This window comes from Symphalangus syndactylus, chromosome 10, assembly GCF_028878055.3.
Source record: "Symphalangus syndactylus isolate Jambi chromosome 10, NHGRI_mSymSyn1-v2.1_pri, whole genome shotgun sequence".
In the NCBI taxonomy this organism is placed as follows: Eukaryota; Metazoa; Chordata; class Mammalia; order Primates; family Hylobatidae; genus Symphalangus; species Symphalangus syndactylus.
The window spans coordinates 9,388,804-9,407,774 of NC_072432.2; the positions used below are offsets into that span (position 1 = coordinate 9,388,804).

The following is an 18,971-nucleotide window of genomic DNA, read 5'->3' on the forward strand; positions in this document are numbered from 1 at the left end:
TTATAGCTTCACAGTAAAAGTGCCTTTGTTACATCGTGTCCCCCATTAAAACCCGGAGGCTGACAAAGTCATACGGTTTAGGAACTACAGCCTCAAAACTCATAAACAAGCTGTGATGAGGCCCAAATCATCATTTCTTTTATTCTCAAGGATCTTAGGGTTTCAGATTAATGATACCAGTGCCAGAACAAAATATCAGACTAGGGGCGTGCTTAAACAACATAAATTTACTTTCTTACATCTCTGTAGCCTGGGAAATCCAAGGTCGAGGTGCCTGATAATTTGGATCCTGGGGAGGGCTCTCTTCCTGGCTTGGAAATGGCTGCTTTCTTGCTGTGTTCTCATGTGGTGGAGAAAGGGAGAGTGAGCTCTCTGGGGTCTCACAGGGACGCTAATTCTGCTGGATCAGGGCTCCACCTTATGCCTTAATTTAACCTTAGTTACTTCCTTATTCCAAGTAGTTACATAGGGGATTAGGGCTTCGACATATGAATTTTTGTGGGGGCAGGGAATGCTGTTTAATCCATACCCCCATGTATATCATAAATGTCTGTAATAGAACACTCTAAAAGCCAAATTAGAGATATTCCAGTTTATAAAAATTTGATTAAAATTTATTTCCTTGGCTGGGCACCGTGGCTCACGGCTGTAATCCCAGTGTTTTGCAAAGGTGAGGTGGAAGAATTGCTAGAGCCTAGGAGCTTGAGGCCAACATGGACAACATAGCAGGATCCTGTCTCTACAAAAAGCTTTTTAAAAATTAGCTGAGTACGGTGGCACACATGTGTAGTTCTAGCTACTTGGGAAGATAACTTGAACCCAGGAGTTTGAGGCTGCAGTGAGCTGTAATCCTGCCACTGTATTCCAGCCTGGGCAACAGAACAAAATCCTGTCTCTAAAAAAATAAAAATAAAAAATAGAACTCTTACCTTAGTTCAAAAAAAAAAGTACCCTCTTACATGCAAAATACACTCAACTCACTCTCTTTCCAAATCTTATTGGTGTTGTTACTGAAGTTCAACTGCTTAGGTTCAGCTTCTCCTGATCTGAAGACCTATGAGCTAGAACAATACAACACAAATGTATAACGGTGCAAGGGGCACAAAATAACCACCATGGCACATTTCCATTTACAACACAGGCATATGGCAGTTACTTCTCCATAGCAATTCTGAATTTCCCAGGACACATATTGGTGCTTCCTTAAGCAGGTCTCAAGCTGTATGAGTAATTCCACATGCCTTCTGTCTCTGCCTTCTTGGATCTTCTGAGTCATCATTTTCCCCCCATGAAATGTGGCCAGTGCTCCAAGCCGAGTAGTTTCCTCAGCTGCTTTTTACTTATAGAAATTTATGGGTCTTAAGAAGCCATTTCTTTTTGAACTGACTCTTTCCTTTTCAGTCTAAGCTAGTGGTTCATCTGCTGCTACACTTGTCTTGAAAAATTGTGTGGGTCTCCCATGAATCTTCTTGTAGTGTATTCCATCTTACCAAAGCCATACCTAGAAATGTCTTTAAGATAACCCATTTTGACCTTGGCATCCTGTCTAAACTACTAAGGAACCACAGTCTTATGCTTCTTAAAAGCTTTATTGTTTGAATGAGTGATTTTCTGAGACTTCAACTTAGATTTTTCTGAGGCTTTAAAAAGAATTTGAAAACCACACCTGGCTTCAACTTTTTGCCATGTGTTTCTGATAGTATTCCGGGTTTTCTCTTTGCTTGGGGGTCATTTCTTAATTTTAACATTATTTATCATCAGGGGAGGCTGATAATTTTCAAAATTAAGGAGTCCTTGTTTCTTCTTTTGGTATCTGTTCTTCCTTTAGTTGATACTGTCTTCTTCCAAGAAGCAGCCCAATGGCATTTGAAAACTCTACCTGGAAATTTTAGCCAATCACCAGCTTTATTAGGTGCATTTTCTATTTTTCACATTACTGCAAGTGCAAATATTGGTAAACTTTTGCCACTATGTGACAAGGATCCAGTTCTTCCATTTTCAACAACATTTTCTTCACTTTACATTAAGCCTTCCCCTGTAGCCTTCTCATAGCAACCAGCAGATATTTATTTTCAGTGTTTTCAAGGCTCCCCTTGTTGTCACTTACACCTTCCTCAATATTTTTCCAACTCCTCACTACTTGTGCATCTATTTGGGCTACCAAAATTTACAAAAGTTATCTCTTGCTGCATTAAAAAAATCACCTCAACATAGAGAGGTTTAAAGTTTTAATGCAATTATTATCCTCTCAGTTTCTAAGAATCAGGAGTTTAAGATCAAGGTAATTGGAGTCTCTCAAGACATTGTAGTTCAGGAGGCCACTGGGGGCTTCAGGACCTGAAGACCTTACTGGGGGTGGAGGATCAGCCCCCAGGGCAGCTCCTCCCATGGTGGCCAATGTGTGATGGTTGTTGGCAAGAGGCCCAATTTCTTCCCACGCTGGATTGCCCTTATGGCTTCACAATGGTCATCCCCAGACTGTGTTATCCAAGAGAGAACAACGTGGAAGTGACAGCATTGCTGTGGCCTCACTTCAAAAGCCTCTTTCACCTCTGCCAGACTCTATTCACTGGAAGCAGGTCACTCAGTCCAGCCCACTTTCAGAGGAAAGGAAAATTAGACTTGGAAAGGACAAATGTCACAGAATTTGTATGTGTATTTTCAAACCACCGCACAGTAGCTACATGATTTGTGGAACTGGCAAGTCTCTAGGGAGGACAAGATTCAAAAATGATTTGAGCAGGCACCTGCCACCAGTGCTCTGTGATTCTCATGGATTTGCCAAACCCCATGGAACATCTTTATCCTCGTGATCGTTTCCCTCATGATGATGAAATGGCTGCAAAATTCCCAGGAATTGCATTTGCACCCTGTGCTATCCAGAGGAAGAGAAAGAACTTTTCTCCGAGAAGTCCCAATGACACTGGAGAAATAGAACCTAGGCAGGAGACAGAATGATGCTTAGTTGTTTCTGGTCAGGGAACGTATACCATGCCTTGAGTAACAAATATATGGACTGTTTACTGTCATCTTTAGGGGGGTCTTATAAGGTGAAAACATATTTTATCTTAATTTGCAATGTAAAAATGCAGACAACCTGACTCTAATGTCCTATTTCATAAGGCCGCACTGTGTCCATGTGCTAATAGTCGATTGTAAGGATGAAGATTTTTGTCTGTTTGGCCCACTGTGCAGCAGCAGAGCCAAGAACAAGGCCTGACACAGAAGCAAAAGAGGTGTTGAAATATTCAATAAAGGAAAAGGTATCCATAGGATAATAACCATTGCATGAACCCAGAAGCAGCGTCTCTGGTACAAATAAGTTGTTGATTATTGGCGACTATCAGCGTGTTGATCACTATGAGCCAGGGCACGTTCAGCATTGGTCCCACTGGTCCTGCCGTTCTCGTGGACACTATTTACGGTTCTTCCACCTCCAGGCTTCCTACCTCCTTCCCCTGCAAAGCCCTCTGTGCACCTTATCTTTCTGGAGCAACTAATACAGAAACTTCCTTCTCTGCAATAGGAGGAAGTGATTGCATGTGTTGGGACCCTTTGCCAATTGCCAAGGATTTCTAATTCTGTCCCGTTCATTCATCAGTAAGAAATATGAAAAGTAGCAGCACCTTCTGAGCATTTTCTGAACATTAATAACAAATTAGCCTGTTGATGAGGTCACGTTGGTCCACTTCTATTTGGTAAATGAGTATTTTTTAAGAAAAATAAATAAGTAACAGAAATATACTGCTTGAGTGTACCTCTGAGATTCAGAAATATCTGGAGTTTCTGGAGGAAACATGAAATCATGTTTCTTTCCCATTTGTTGAGCTTTCTAAGGAGGAAGGAATTGAGAAAATTTGGAAAGTTCAGAAAACATTAAAATAAAAATCATCCAATTGTTCCAATGTGTGAAGGAAAAGGAACAAAGCTAAAATTTTCATCTTTTGATTGTCACTATGAAATGCTAAATAGGAGGGAAGTGAAACCATTCCTAGTGTTGGGATATGACAGATCAAATTCCATTCATAAGGAAAAAAACTAGCATATCAATTCCTAAGGGTCTCCTTTAAAAAAGACAGAAGTTTCTATACTAGTCTATGGATCAAGCTCAAGTCATTTCTTTTCAGTGTCAGAATTCTGATCAACCAATTTGTTCCCAGTTTCCCTGCGGTCTCTCTCCTTGGTTTGTGAACAGTGTCTCTTCCTCGTGCCTCTTCCCACCATCTTTCCTCCATGAGTGTCTGTGTCTTAAACTCTTCTTACAAGGACACCAGTCATACTGGATTGGGGCCCATCCTAATGGCCTTATCTTACCTTAATTACCTGTAAAGACCTTACCTCCAAATATAGTCACACTCTGAGGTACTAAGGATGAGGACCTTTAACACATGGATTTTGGGGAAAATGGTTAATTCAGTCCATAACACCAAAAATTATTTTAAATCAGAGTTCTTTGAAAGTGAAAGACCATCTCTTGTTTGAGTCCCCTACTCCACCTCTCTAGCCAGGTATGGAGTTTTAGTAAGCCTGTCCTGGGGTATCCCACATGGACCAGAGGTGACTGGACACGCTGTAAACAGCATACTTTACTCATGAAGAAGTGCAGCAGCCAGAAGAGGCTGTGGGAAACATTACATCCCCGCGGAGCTAGGTCACTTTGGATGAAATATTTATTTCCCATTTTTTCCACCTTCAGAGACATGGAACATTTTTTTTCCTGTTTTTTGTTATTTTTTGTTTGTTTTTTTTTTCTTTCAAATGTTGAGGTTCTAAAATTTTAAATATCCTTAGCTTAGCTTAGCCAATAGAAAAAAAAGTCTTTTTTCTTTTTGAGATGGAGTCTTGCTCTGTCACCCAGGCTGGAGTGCAGTGGTGCAGTCTTGGCTCACTACAACCTCTGCTTACTGGGTTCAAGTGATTCTCATGCTTCAGCATCTCGAGTAGCTGGGATTACAGGTGCCTGCCACCACAGCTGGCTAAGTTTTGTATTTACAGTAGAGACCGGGTTTCACCAGGTTGGCCAAGCTGGTCTCGAACTCCTGACCTCAGGTGATCGGTCCACCTCGACCTCCCAAAGCACTGGGATTACAGGCATGAGCCACCATGCCTGGCACAAAAGTTCCCTTTTAGATCAAAGAAGATAATGGCTTGTCATTAAAATTGTATTTTTTTGCATTGAAAAAAAAAACAAAACTGCTACCATGGATGGAAAACGTTCTAATTCCCTTTCCACCTTCACAAAGTATTCAGATGAGGGAAGCAGGCAGGATATGGGGCATCTAAGTTAGAGTAGATTCTGGCTTTGATGAGACTTTTACGTATTACAATAGCTCTGAGCATCTGGAAACTTAGGCTAAGGGACCTGATTTTCTAAGACTGCATGTTCTAAATAACAGATAAAACAGCCAAGTCTCCATTTAGCCTGGTCACTTGTGTCTCTTCCGTTTCTTCTTAGGAAATGCAAAATGGTGGTGTTCTAACAAATAAGAAGCATTTTAGAAAGCATAGCTACTCTCAATGCATTAACTAGCAAGATGGAAATAAATACACACAGCTTGTATCTTCTGATAAAACTCCCTGACAGAGAGGAGGGAGCAGACCTGGGTGCGTGGGGAAGTGCCACCTCTTGAGCAGCCAGGGTGTCTAATGCTGCCTGAATATCTGGCAGTCACATGTCATTGGCTCAGGAAAGTCCCAGAATATTTTAGGGTATTTAAGGTTTTGACTGGCAAGTAAATGTTTAATAACGTTATTTTCTTACATGCAGCAAATCATCTTTTGTTTTTTAAAGCATGCCCTTTTAGAAAATAGCAGTTCACTTAAAACTGAACTCACGGCCAGGCGCCGTGGCTCATGCCTGTAATCCCAGCACTTTGGGAAACCGAGGTGGGTGGATCACCTGAGGTCAGGAGTTTGAGACCAGCCTGGTGAAAGTGCAAAATTCCGTCTCAAAAAACAAAAACAAAAACAAACAAACAAACAAAAAACTGAACTCACATGGCAGATTCAAAATATAGGTTCTCAAAATAATTATTAGATACTTCCACTCAGAGGAAGACTATTGCTCTCACTGATGTTTGCATCTTTTTATTTAAAGGGTGACTTTATAGTAGCCAAATAAATTGGCTCAAAATAAGATGAACGTTTAAATCTAAGCTTCCTTTCTGCAGATCTGTATACCACATCATTTTAGGTTATTTCTTACTTTTTGTGTTTTAAGAAACAAACTGGGGTGTAGTGTCTTACTAAGCTATTTGTACTTGTTCCTACAAACACTTATGCAAGAGTTCACCAAAAAGAGAATTTATAGGGAGCGCTGCCAGCCCCCAACATTGCAATGTAGAAAACCAGAGTTACAAGTGAAACTGGTCCTTGCCCTTTGTTTTCATTCTTCTGTTTAATTAGGGGCGGCATAGCTGTGGATAATTTATATTGCGTATCATGCACCCTATTAATTATCTTTTTATTCCCAACAAGGCCTTCAGACAACACTCCCGCCCTGGGTTTATGAGAGTAATCCCCACCTTCCCAGGAAGTTGGAAGCATTGCCCCAGCCTTTCCAGAAGCTCTGCCTGCCATTAGCTTGGATCATGAAAATTGGCTTGGCCAGGAGAATTCATTATAAGGCCCCAAACCATGCCAAATCTTAAGGCCTCAGAGCATAAAGATAAACTGATTTACAATTATTTTCATTAAAATGTCATTTTAGGTATATGAATGAACAAGACCCTGGTAAATATTTACTATCTATTCTGCACTATAAAAAGTAGGGCAAGAAAGACTCACCTACTTTCAAGTTGTATTCAGTATCTGGGAAGATAATTTCGAAAGGAAATCTTTAAAAGACCTTATCTATAGAGGGATGTTTTGGGCTCTGAGCGCCCTGAGAATAAAGGCTGGGTTTGCCTTCTTGACAGTGGGAACCCAACCTGTAAGACACCAGCTAGCACACAGTAAGCGTCTGATAGACAACTGTTGGGTGGAGGTTGTTGATGGAATCATAATAAAAAGACTATAACTTTTTTTTTTTTTTTGGGACAGAATCTCGTTCTTTTGCCCAGGCTGGAGTGCAGTGGCGTGATCTCGGCTCACTGCAACCTCCACCTCCTGGGTTCAAGCTGTTCTCTTGCCTCAGCCTCCCTAGTAGCTGGGATTACAGGTGCCCACCACCATGCCCAGCTACTTTTTGTATTTTTAGTAGAGATGGGGTTTCGCCATGTTGGTCAGGTTGGTTTCAAACTCCTGACCTCAGGTGATCCACCTGCCTTGGCCTCCCAAAGTGCTGGGACTACAGGCGTGGGCCCCCGTACCGGGCCCAAGAGACTATTACTCTTTACAGTTCTGAACTGTAAGTCTTTCTAGCTGAGAGTGGTATGATTGTTGGCAACTTTTGGAGCAAGGATCTGGAGAAGATGTGAAATTCTGTATGAGATATTTGTTGTTTTGCAGATTAACCTAACACAGAATGATATGGAAGTATGTTTTATTTAAAAATCAAATGGTAGGTATATAGGTAATGGGGAATTCTCATAGTAACCAAAGATTCCTTTAGGATTCTGCTGATGGTTTGTGACCAGAGCCTCTGCTTCCTTTCCCTTTAAGTATGGCAGACTAAACAGACCCAAATAGAGTAATTTATTGGTTCCATGGAAAGAATTAAAATCACATATTCCAAGCAAAAAATATCTTTATCATTATGCTAACCACTAAGTTCTGTTATTTTCCCTCAAATTGTACTCTGAGTGTGTCTTTTTGGTGGAGTGTGCGACTGTCATCCCTAGATCATTGCAACACTTTCCCAGATGAATGACCTAACGTGGACTCTCCATACTCTTTTTCATTCTATGCACTACAGCCAGACTAATCTTCCTTAGAAATTATTTTCATCTGTCTCCTTGCTCAAGCATTTCCAAGAGCTCAGTGCACTGCATTACGTCAGCCTCTGTGTCCTCCAGGATTTGATCCTGCTATTCTGGAGAACAAACTCCTCTTGCCATCCAAGCGCCCCACAGGCCAGTCTGATTTATTCCTGGACTTATCTGACCTTGGCCCAAGAGGGCCTTACTTGCAATACACTGTCCTATCTCCTCTTCTCATCCAGAGCAATATGGTCCACTTAGGCAATTTGGTCCAGAAGGTCTCCCTGAATCCTGACGCCCCAGCTGTCAATGTTACTTCTCTTTGAGTCCTTAATCCTTCAAGTTCACGGTCATAAAACCTGCATTCATCTTTATCCTCTTACTGTTTCATGAATGTGAGCCTTGGGACCTACTTAAATGGTGAACTCTTAGAAGGCTAAGACCGTGATATTTTGTCTCTTCAATAACACTGATCAAGATAGCAACGAAACAAAAACTATGACAAAAAAAGAGGTACTTTTAAAACTCTTGGCTTGATACTCAGAAATTACATATTTAACCAATCTTTGACTAATATTCTCAGTTCTAAATTCAACAACGGGGAAACCAAAAAACCTGAACACAAATGCATTGATTTCACAGCCTTGTTTAGGGTTTTTGTAGGCATAGAAATAGTATGACATTACATAAGGGTATGGATTTCAGGGATAGAGATCAGTCACCAGCACACCGGGGAACACGTTTTCTCTCATTCCATCATCTATCAAAGAGCTGTTAGAAATCCTAGGACGAGCACACGGCTGGTGGCCGTTCACTGCAAGGAAGGAGAAATGTTCTTTTATTTTTACATGCCAACATCTAATTATGAGAACATTAGCCATTTCACTCTATAGACATCTGTAGATAGTCTTATTTTATTCTGTAATCACAAGTAATATTTCCCATGGTATTAACAGAGTCAAATTAACTATGATTGCATTCTCACAGCCTGGGAGCTAGTCTCCACTCTGGACATCTTTAACGGTGCTGGATAAGAGCTGCTTATTCATTCTGCCTTCATCTATTGTCTGCTATTTTGTGAAGTTTCACCGAAAGATTTGAATGTGGCTTTGGAAATGAACCACCTCCATGCTCAAGCTTGAAAGTTTTCAAATACGTGCATATGAAGTGAGAAAAGAGAGCCTAGGAGAGGCTGAGGATGAGGAAGAATGGGCAGTGTCTTCTGTGACCGACCGAGTTTCCTTAGCGGGGCATTTGTTCCTGGGGGCAGAATTTAGGCACCAGATCAGACTTCTCTACAGAATCAGCTGAGCTGGCTGAGCTGATCCTGAGTAAAGTAAATGATGAATCCAGTTGATGAGAATCAGAAAATCTAGTCCTACCACTTCATTCATACCAATGCTTGGCTGGGCTGGGAGGACTTTGTGTGGTAGAGAAACCTATTGCCGTGGTCCTAATCCTCACATCCTGGATGTGCATGGTGCATCTGGCTGTCTTGCCTGGAACGTGTGTTCATGGGCTGTTCCACATCCTTGGAAAGTTAAGGGGGCTTTGCCTAGAGTCTTGTGCCCTCTGGATGTTTACCTCTGACTTGCTTCTGTTTAATGAAATTCATGACATGTGAAGTAGTGACCGCTGATTGATTCCAAACAGCAATTTGGGCCTCATTAAAAGCACAAAGTGAACCATTGTGGAAAATTAAGGAAAATGGTACTTATTATGTAATAATAAGAAACTTACACATTATTTTTATGTGGTAGAGATACTTTGGAGGGATTTGTATGAGTTAAAATCACATTTTTCCCTTGAACAGTCTTAATCACACTCGAAGACTTTGCACTTTCTCATGTTCTCACAGAAGCATCATAGTCATCACTGGAGCAGGCAGGGATTGCTATCCCCATTTTACAGATGATAAGACTGAGATTTGAAGCTCTTTATGAGCATCATAACAACTAACACTTACTGAGTGCTCATAACATGGGAGGCATTATTTGGAATGCTTATGGGTATCAACTAATGAATGTAATCCCAAGGTCAAACTATGAGGTAGGTTCTATTATTATTTCCATTTTGTAGATGAGAAATTGAGGCACAGAGAGTCTAAGCAACTTGCCTATGGTCACACAGCTAATAACTGGAACCTAGTTATTCTGTCTTCAGAGTTTCCATTTTAACCACTTTGCAATGCTGTCTTTGTCATCAAAGTTCTATAACTAATACTCACTTGCACTTGTTTGTTTATACAGCTGCCCTTCCTTTACAGAATTTGAGCTACTTGAAGGAGATCATTTGTTCCATTCACATTTTAAAATTTTGGTGTTGACATAACAGCCCGGCCAAAGGCTGGTTTTCAATCTGTGCTCACTTGAATATATAAGAATAATTAATCTGCTGCTGGTTTCCTACAAGTAAACATTCATGCTACAACTTGAAATCAGCCTTTTGACTTTTAATGCTTTTGAAATGTGATTTCAAGGTTTATATTTTCTGTCTAAAATAGGTCAATTTGTTTTTTGAACAATGTATTCCTTGTCTCAATTCCAACTGTGAGTATGGGTCAGTTTTCTGGAATGGTCAAGAATAGTTTGACCACACACGAATGTTCACAAGCAAATGGAAATTTGTTTCTAACTTTCCCTTTGCCAAATCACATGTGATACTGTCAATCCAGACCCTCCTTTTACTTCCTGCTGTCGCTTTCCTCCCCAGCTCCCAGCTTATCTGTTTGAGCTTCTGTGTCCTAAATAACTTGGGAGTTACCAGTCTTCTTTAAGGATCTGGTGTTCTAAAAGGATTCTAAAGAATTTTATAAGGTTTTTATTACTTAATTGACAAGAATTTATTAGCAAGAGTGCCAAGTAAATAAGAACATCTTAAAAACAAAAAGTTGTTTTACTTTCCATTTCACTTTCTCTCTCTCTAGCTGTTTTCCTTCACTAATATTTCCAAAACACACAACGACAGTTGGCATCACTCGCATATAAACAGCTCTTCCATGTCACTGAGAAAACGAGCAAGATCCAGGGAGGAAAAATGGATACAGGATATAAATAGAAAATCTCAAAACAGGAATTTCAAAATGTCAATAAACAGACAAAACTTTCTTTCAACAGCGCAATTATGACTGGTATGTTTCACTTGCTTTTTTTTTTTCTTTTTCCCCAGCAAATTGCTCAAATGTCAGGGTGCCCTCATGAACAGAAACTATGGCACGATGGGTCCTGCTCAAGACTTCTTCTCAATTATTCACAGGTCCTGGGGTTTTTATGTCTGAATATCAGGCAGAGAGGAAGGACAGCTATGATGAAGGAGTCTCCTGCCACACTTGTGGTTGTCACTGTAGTGCTCAGTTGAATGGTGTGTCCATTGAGGTTGGAATCCCCATCCTGTTCTGGGTCCTGGCCCCCAGCAGGCTCCAGGGATATAAACCTTCCAGTTCAGGATCGTGTGCTCAGGCACTGTTCCCTGAGGTGGGACTCTAGGCTGTAGCAGTGGCTTTTGAAGCATGTTCCAGCTTCAACCATGTGCTTGGATGACACCAGCTCTTCCCACATACTCTTCCCCAGCTCTTATGTTGAGTTTGGCTTCGACCTTCCTTCTCAGCTGGTAAGGTTCTCTGTTTCTCTTTGATGTGTAGGTTTCAAATCTTGGTCATAATCCCTTCACCTGCCATGCCCGGTTCTACCTTGAATAGGCTTTCATATTTTGAATTCTGGGTTCTTGGTATTCATCTTTTCCAGAAAATTGTTCATTGCTTTTGCAAGCAAGCCTGAGCCAATGGCAGGACTCTGCATTGCGCTGTGTTTCAGGGTGGGAAAGCCTTGGCCACAGGGCAGGGAGTCCCATTCAATATCTGCTGTGGAGACACTGTCTCCGGCCACATAGAGAACCTGCCAGCATAATGTTACATATGCTGCATGGTTGCACCCACTTATACTGGCAATCAAAACTACATGAATTACTGCAACAAAGAGAGTATTTTTGTCTATTGAATGATCCAAAATTACAAAAAAAATGTGAAAAAGTGGCTACACTTATTCATCACTTATGAGAGTGTAAATTATATATATATATAATACATACATAAAATATATATTATATATAAAATATAAAAAATATATAGTAGATATTTTATATATGTAAAATATTATATATAATATATAAAATATATTATATATTATATAATATATAAAATATATTATATATTATATATAATATATAATATATATTATATATAATATATTATAATATATTATATAGTACATAATATATGTAAAATATATTATATATAAGATATATTTTATATATATAAATATATATGAAATATATATATGAAATATATATAGTTTATAAATGAAATATATATATGAAATATATATAGTTTATATACGATATATATACTTTATATATAATATATTAAATATATATATTTAACATATATATTATATATTAAATATGTATGTTATATATAATATATTATATAATATATATATAAAATATATATAATATAATACATATAAAATATATTACATTATATATTATATATATTATATAATATATAAAATATATTATATATTATATATAATATATAAAATAAATTATTTATTATATATAATATATAAAATAAATAATATATAAAATATAATGTATATAATATATTTGTTATATATTATATATATTTTATATATATTATATATATTTTATATATTATATGTTTTATATATAATATATGTTTTATATATTATATATGTTTTATATATTATATATGTTTCATATATTATATATTACATATATTATATATTTTTCTATATATTATATATATTTTATATATATTATACATTTTATATATAATATATATTTTATATATTATTTATATTTTATATATTTATATTATATATATTTTATATATTATATAATATATAAATAATATATATAAAATATAAATTATATATAAATTATATATTATATATAATATATATTATATATTATATATAAATTATATAATATATATAAAATATATATAATATATAGAAAATATATAATACATGTAAAATATATAATATATAAAACATATATAATATATATAAAACATATATTATATATAAAATATATATATTATATATAAAACATATATAATATATAATATATATTATATATAAAACATATATAATATATAAAATATATATTATATATAAAATATATGTAATATATAAAATATATAATATATATAAAATATATGTAATATATAAAATATATATAATATATAATATATAAAATATATAATATATATAAAATATATGTAATATATAAAATATATATAATATATAATATATAAAATATATAATATATATAAAATATATAATATATAATATATAAAATATATATAATATATAATATATAAAATATATAATATATATAAAATATATAATATATAATATATAAAATATATATAATATATAATATATAAAATATATAATATATAAAATATATATAATATATATAAAATATATAATATATAAAATATATCTAATATATATAAAATATATAAAATATATATAAAATTTATACAATATATATAAAATATATGTTATATATAAAATATATACAATATATATAAAATATATATTATATATAAAATATTTACAATATATATAAAATATATATTATATGTAATATATATTATATATAATATATAAAATATATATTATATATATTATATATAATATATGTAAAATATATATTATATATAAAATATAAATAATATATATAATATATACAAAAAATATAAAATATATATAATATGTATATAAAAAATATGTAATACATATATAAAATATATATTTTATATATATATGTATTAAACAGGGTCTCACTATGTTGCCCAAGCCATTCTGGCGCTCCTGCGCTTAAGTGATCCTCCTGCCTCAGCCTCCCAAGTAACTGGAATTATAGAATTATAAGTGTGAGCCACTGTGCCCAGAAATTACAAAATTTTTTGAATGCAATTGGGAAGTACAGCTAAAAAACTTCAGCAAGGTGGGCCATTTGATTGTACAATCATACTTCTTGGAATTTATCTTACAGAAATCAGTAGTCAAGTTCACAAAAAGTGACAACAGTCGTTACAGAAAAAGAGAAGAAAGGGAAATAAAAATCATTAAAACCTACCAATAGGATATTGGACAAATAAATCATGTTATAACTCTACAATGGGCTATTATGTAACCATTAAAATGATCATCTATTCTAGATCGATACTTATTGCCATATAATAATAACCATAATATATTGTTAATTGATAAAACTAGGCAATACATGTGAGGTAGTATATCTCATTTTTATTAGAAAAAGCTACACACTAACACAAACATCAAAGAAAGGGATCCGGGAAGAGAAGACAGGAAGCTCTCGGTGCATTGCTCAGGAGAAACACAAACTATGTGGTCAGTAACTAATTCCCAGGGTGACGTCACTGGCAATTTCACTTATTTATGTTTTTCTATGTTGATTATATACATATATATACATATTTAACCAAGATATTATAAGATTATTTTTATTTGTTTGATTACCATTTGTGTGGCTGTGGTTCCCAAGTGTCAGGCTCCACAGAAAGTTTTACAATCATTTTCAGCTGAAGTCTCACAAAACTGCCTCAGGTCAGATCAGTGCGATTCTGTGCTTCTATAAATGAGGCATGCAGAATTGAATCGATTCTACAAGTTCATAAAACTAGTGACCAGTGGAGCTAGTGTTTGAACCCTGACCATCTTGTATGATCATGAATTATTCTCATAATCAGAAAAAGAGATGATAAAAATCTACTTATTGAAAAAGAAGAAAAGAAAGTATTTCTCTCATCTTCATAACACTGGACAATACTTAACCTCTTTATTCATAAAATATTAAACAAATGCAAAGTTAAATAAGAGGTTGCTTTTTTTTTTTTTTTTTTTTTTTGCTTTTGGTTTTCTCTTTCCACCCAGAGTCTAGAGTATTTCATAGTTAATTTTCTGGTTATTAAAGATAACATCAAGCTGAACATTCTTTCATTACAAGGGATAATCGGCTGATTTCTGTGTTTCTCTTCTCTGTGAAAAACATGCCCACAGAAACTGTTCTTTCCAAATCTACTCATGAACTTATTAACAAGGGCTGCTCCCCTGATGATGCAAGATGCCCAAGAGTCCGAATGGCAGAGCTGATCAAGTGGGTTTGATCAGAGGGGCTTGGCTGCTACGAATGCTTGGTGGTGTCCATAGACTGCAGAGGTAGACAGTGTTTGTATTAGTCCGTTTTCATACTGCTATAAAGATACTACCCACACCGGCTAATTTATAAACAAAGGAGGTTTAATTGACTCAGAGTTCTGCATGCTCGGGAGGCCTCAGGAAACTTAGTGTCATGATGGAAGGGGAAGTAGGTACCTTCCTCACAAGGTGGCAGAAGAGAGAGTGTGTGCGAAGGAGGAACTGTTAAATGCTTATAAAACCATCAGGGCTCTCGTCCGAACTCACTTGCTATCACAAGAACAGCATGGGGGGAACTACCTCCATGATCCAATCACCTGCCTCCCTTGCCAGGTGGGAATTACAATTCAAGATGAGATTTGCTTGGAAACACAGAACCAAACCGTATCAATGTTGATTAGCTATTGGGCAAATCTATAGCAGAAAACTTACTATAAGAACCAGATATTCACAACATTTCCAACTGCACAGAGAACACTGACAGATGCATGAAAGAAATGTTTTCTGCCATCACGAGCTTTCCACCATTCTGGAAATAAATAACATACATAGAACACACACAAATACACATGAAATACTATCTCATTATTCCTCCCAGAAAATCTTAAGGCTCATATCAACACACATACATGCATGCACACACATACACTGTTGCTGGACTGTCAAAAAGTAATTTAGGATCAGTGTTTCACCACAATCACCCCCACAATAAAGGTCAAAGTCAGATGTAAGCTGAGCCCCAAAGCTGCCTTCGTCTCCAGGGAATCTCGGATGACAGTGGAGGGTCTGTGGGAGGAGAGGCCAAGGCTCAGAACCACCAGGCGGGCTCGGAAGGAGACTTCGATGGCTGTACCTTCCGCATGAGAGTGAACTAGAAATAAACACACCTGACAGAAGGGAACACCAGAAAGAGGTGCATTCCATCATCCTGGCCCTGAGTATAGGGAAATGAATCAACAAAGCACTCCTGATTGTAACCAGAAGCTGGCCCTCACATCAAATTGTAATGCTGTCCGAATAAATTTTCAGCAAAATTTTTGGTCCAGTAAACCTTGAAGACACTCGTGAAGTTTAAAATAATATGCTTCAAAGAAACAAATACAAATGTTTTCTAGAGAAATAGACCTAGAACACAGCCTCAGATAATTCTCATGATGGAAGGTTTCAAAGATGATGAAAAACATCATGATACCAGACACAACACCTCAAGAAAGAAGGCACAATGAGCGAGATACAGCAGGCATGACTGACGGCAGAACCAATCCCGCACACTCTTAGACGCTGGAATTGTCTAAGGTATAATACAGCTATAGTTTATTATATAATGTTGTATATAATATAAATGTATCATATACATACATATTATATGTTTATTTAATATTAAATACTTATAAATAATTTATAATTAAAATATTTATAAAGATATATATTACCATTATAAATTATTATAATTATATGCCATATAATTATATATTCTTATAAATTATTATCATTATGAATTATATTACTGTTATAAATGATATATCTATGTAATTATATATTATACATAATAAAAGGTAACATATATGTGTATATTATATGCATGCTTAATAAAGTTAAATATAGGAGTTGACAAAAAATGTAAGCAAATAATGAGGACTCTACAAAACAGCCAAGCAAATTTGAAAGGAAAACACCAAGCAGAATTTTTTTTTCTTTTTTTTTTCTTTTTTTTTTTTTGAGAAGGAGTCTCGCTCTGTCGCCAGGCTGGAGTGCAGTGGTGCGATCTCAGCTCACTGCAACCTCTTCCTCCTGGGTTCAAGTGATTCTCCTGCCTCAGCCTCCCCAGTAGCTGGGACTACAGGTGTGCATCACCACACCCAGCTAATTTTTTTGTATTTTTAGTAGAGACGGGGTTTCACCATGTTGGCCAGATTGGTCTTGATCTCTTGACCTTGTGACCCACCCACCTTGGCCTCCCAAAGGATTACAGGCATGAGCCACCATGCCCAACCTCAGGTAGGGTTTTAAGAAATGATAAATAAAGTGTCTGAAGTTAAAAAATAATAATTCAGTTTCAATTATGAACTACACAATTGAAGAGACAATTAGTGAATTGGAAAGTAAATCTGATATAATAATATAAATTGTAGTAATAAAGCAAGTAAAATTAAAGAGGTCTGATGAAGAAGGCAAGTTCTAAAATTCATCTACTCAGATTTCCAGAAGAGAGAATTTGAGTAGTTAACATGTAAGGAGTTTCCAGATTTGTTGAAAGACACCAATTCTGAAGTCGAATATCAAGTAGGATACAGTAAAAAGGAAAATCAACAGCTATATTACTCAAAATACAATTTCAAACAAACAGCAGTTACTTAAAGCCCTTAGTGAGAAAATACAGATTAATTTCAAAGGAATGGCAATAAGAACTAACGTTTCTTCCCAGATGCAACAAGGGAAATCAAAAAAGAGTTGAAATTACTTCCTATTTGTGTTGAAAAATATCAATAGTCAACCTAATTTTATGTTCACTAAAGCTGTTTTTCAAGAATGAGTGTAAAATTAAGACATGAAATCTGAGAGTTGCCAAAGGAACCTAAATAAAGAAAAATTTCAGTTTATGGAATTTAAATGTTATGATTAAGATACAGGGCACAAATAATATAGACATTCAATAAGCATAGACCTTTGCATTGTAATGGAGAAGGGAAGAGATGATGATTAAATTTTGACTTCTGTATGGAAACTGTTAAATAATACTAAACACTAACATAATAGAAATAGGGACTGTAAATTCAACTTGGTGGAAAATTTTTAAATGTAGGGAGAGGAAAAAAGCCTCTAAATCCAAAAAATGCCAAGAAGGAGGAAAAGTCCAAAACAATGATAGCACGCATGAGAAGAATAGAAAGCACAATATGAGATAGTAAAATAAAATTCAAATATGTCAGCAATCCAAAAGGTTCTGATGGAAGAACAGGCTGAGCTTCTGTAAGGAAGAGAAGAGGAGTGGATTTCTCCCTCTCTGGAGAGTCCCCACGAGTGGACGTGGGCTGGTGGACGGCCCTGCACACTCTTTTCTCGGCCTGCTTCGCTGGCTCTAAGGTGCCTGCTCAGCTGTGACCATACCTGGGTCTGCAGGAACGGGCGAAGGTGGACACCTAGGAGCTCCTTTCTCAGACTGAGACCCAGTCACCCCCAGCAGCCTGTGAACCTTTGCTCCGTTCCACCTCCCCCAGCTCATTCATACATAGCTACAAGCACTCCAGGACACACTCAGATCAGGGAAGGTCCTGGGAGAAGGTTCTATGAGTAGAAGGAAGACGTGGAGAATGGAAACTGTAGGCAATTAGCACTCTTCCCTGCAACACTAAATGGGAATAGACTCAACATTCTGGTTGAAAAGCAAATATTTTCATACTGGATTAAAAAACATCTAGCTAAATGCTATTTATGAGAGACACATCCAAATTACAAGAATTTAGAAAATTTGGCAGTTAAAAGAATTTTTCTTCTTGTAAACTGATTATCTATATCTATCACCATTATAAACTGATATACATATATAAATGTTATGTAAATACCACACTTGTACACATATGCACATACACACAAACAAAGGAAAGCTGATTTAATCCTCTTATTATTAGGCAAAAGAGACTTAAAAGGCAGAAACCACTACTAAAGATAAAGAGAGAGGGTCATTATATAACATAGATATTTCAATTTTCTCAAGGAAAATATAACTAAGCTTACATACACTTACTAATAAAGTTTCAAAAGCAAATATTAGCAAAACAAGGAAAAATAGAGTTCAACATTTTATTAGGGAATGTTTAACAGAATGGGCTTGCTTCACACTTTCTAGCTGTGTGACATC

General features: G+C 36.1%; 1 long non-coding RNA gene across 1 annotated transcript in view; it reads left to right on the forward strand.

The window, feature by feature from the left end:
- LOC129491710 (uncharacterized) overlaps positions 1-18,971 on the forward strand; it is a 60,920-nt gene that overhangs the window by 15,221 nt on the left and 26,728 nt on the right. Inside the window, exons 3-4 of the long non-coding RNA XR_008660597.2 lie at positions 11,028-11,468; positions 16,274-16,408. This is a non-coding gene — a long non-coding RNA (uncharacterized lncRNA). The remainder of the gene's footprint in view (positions 1-11,027; positions 11,469-16,273; positions 16,409-18,971) is intronic.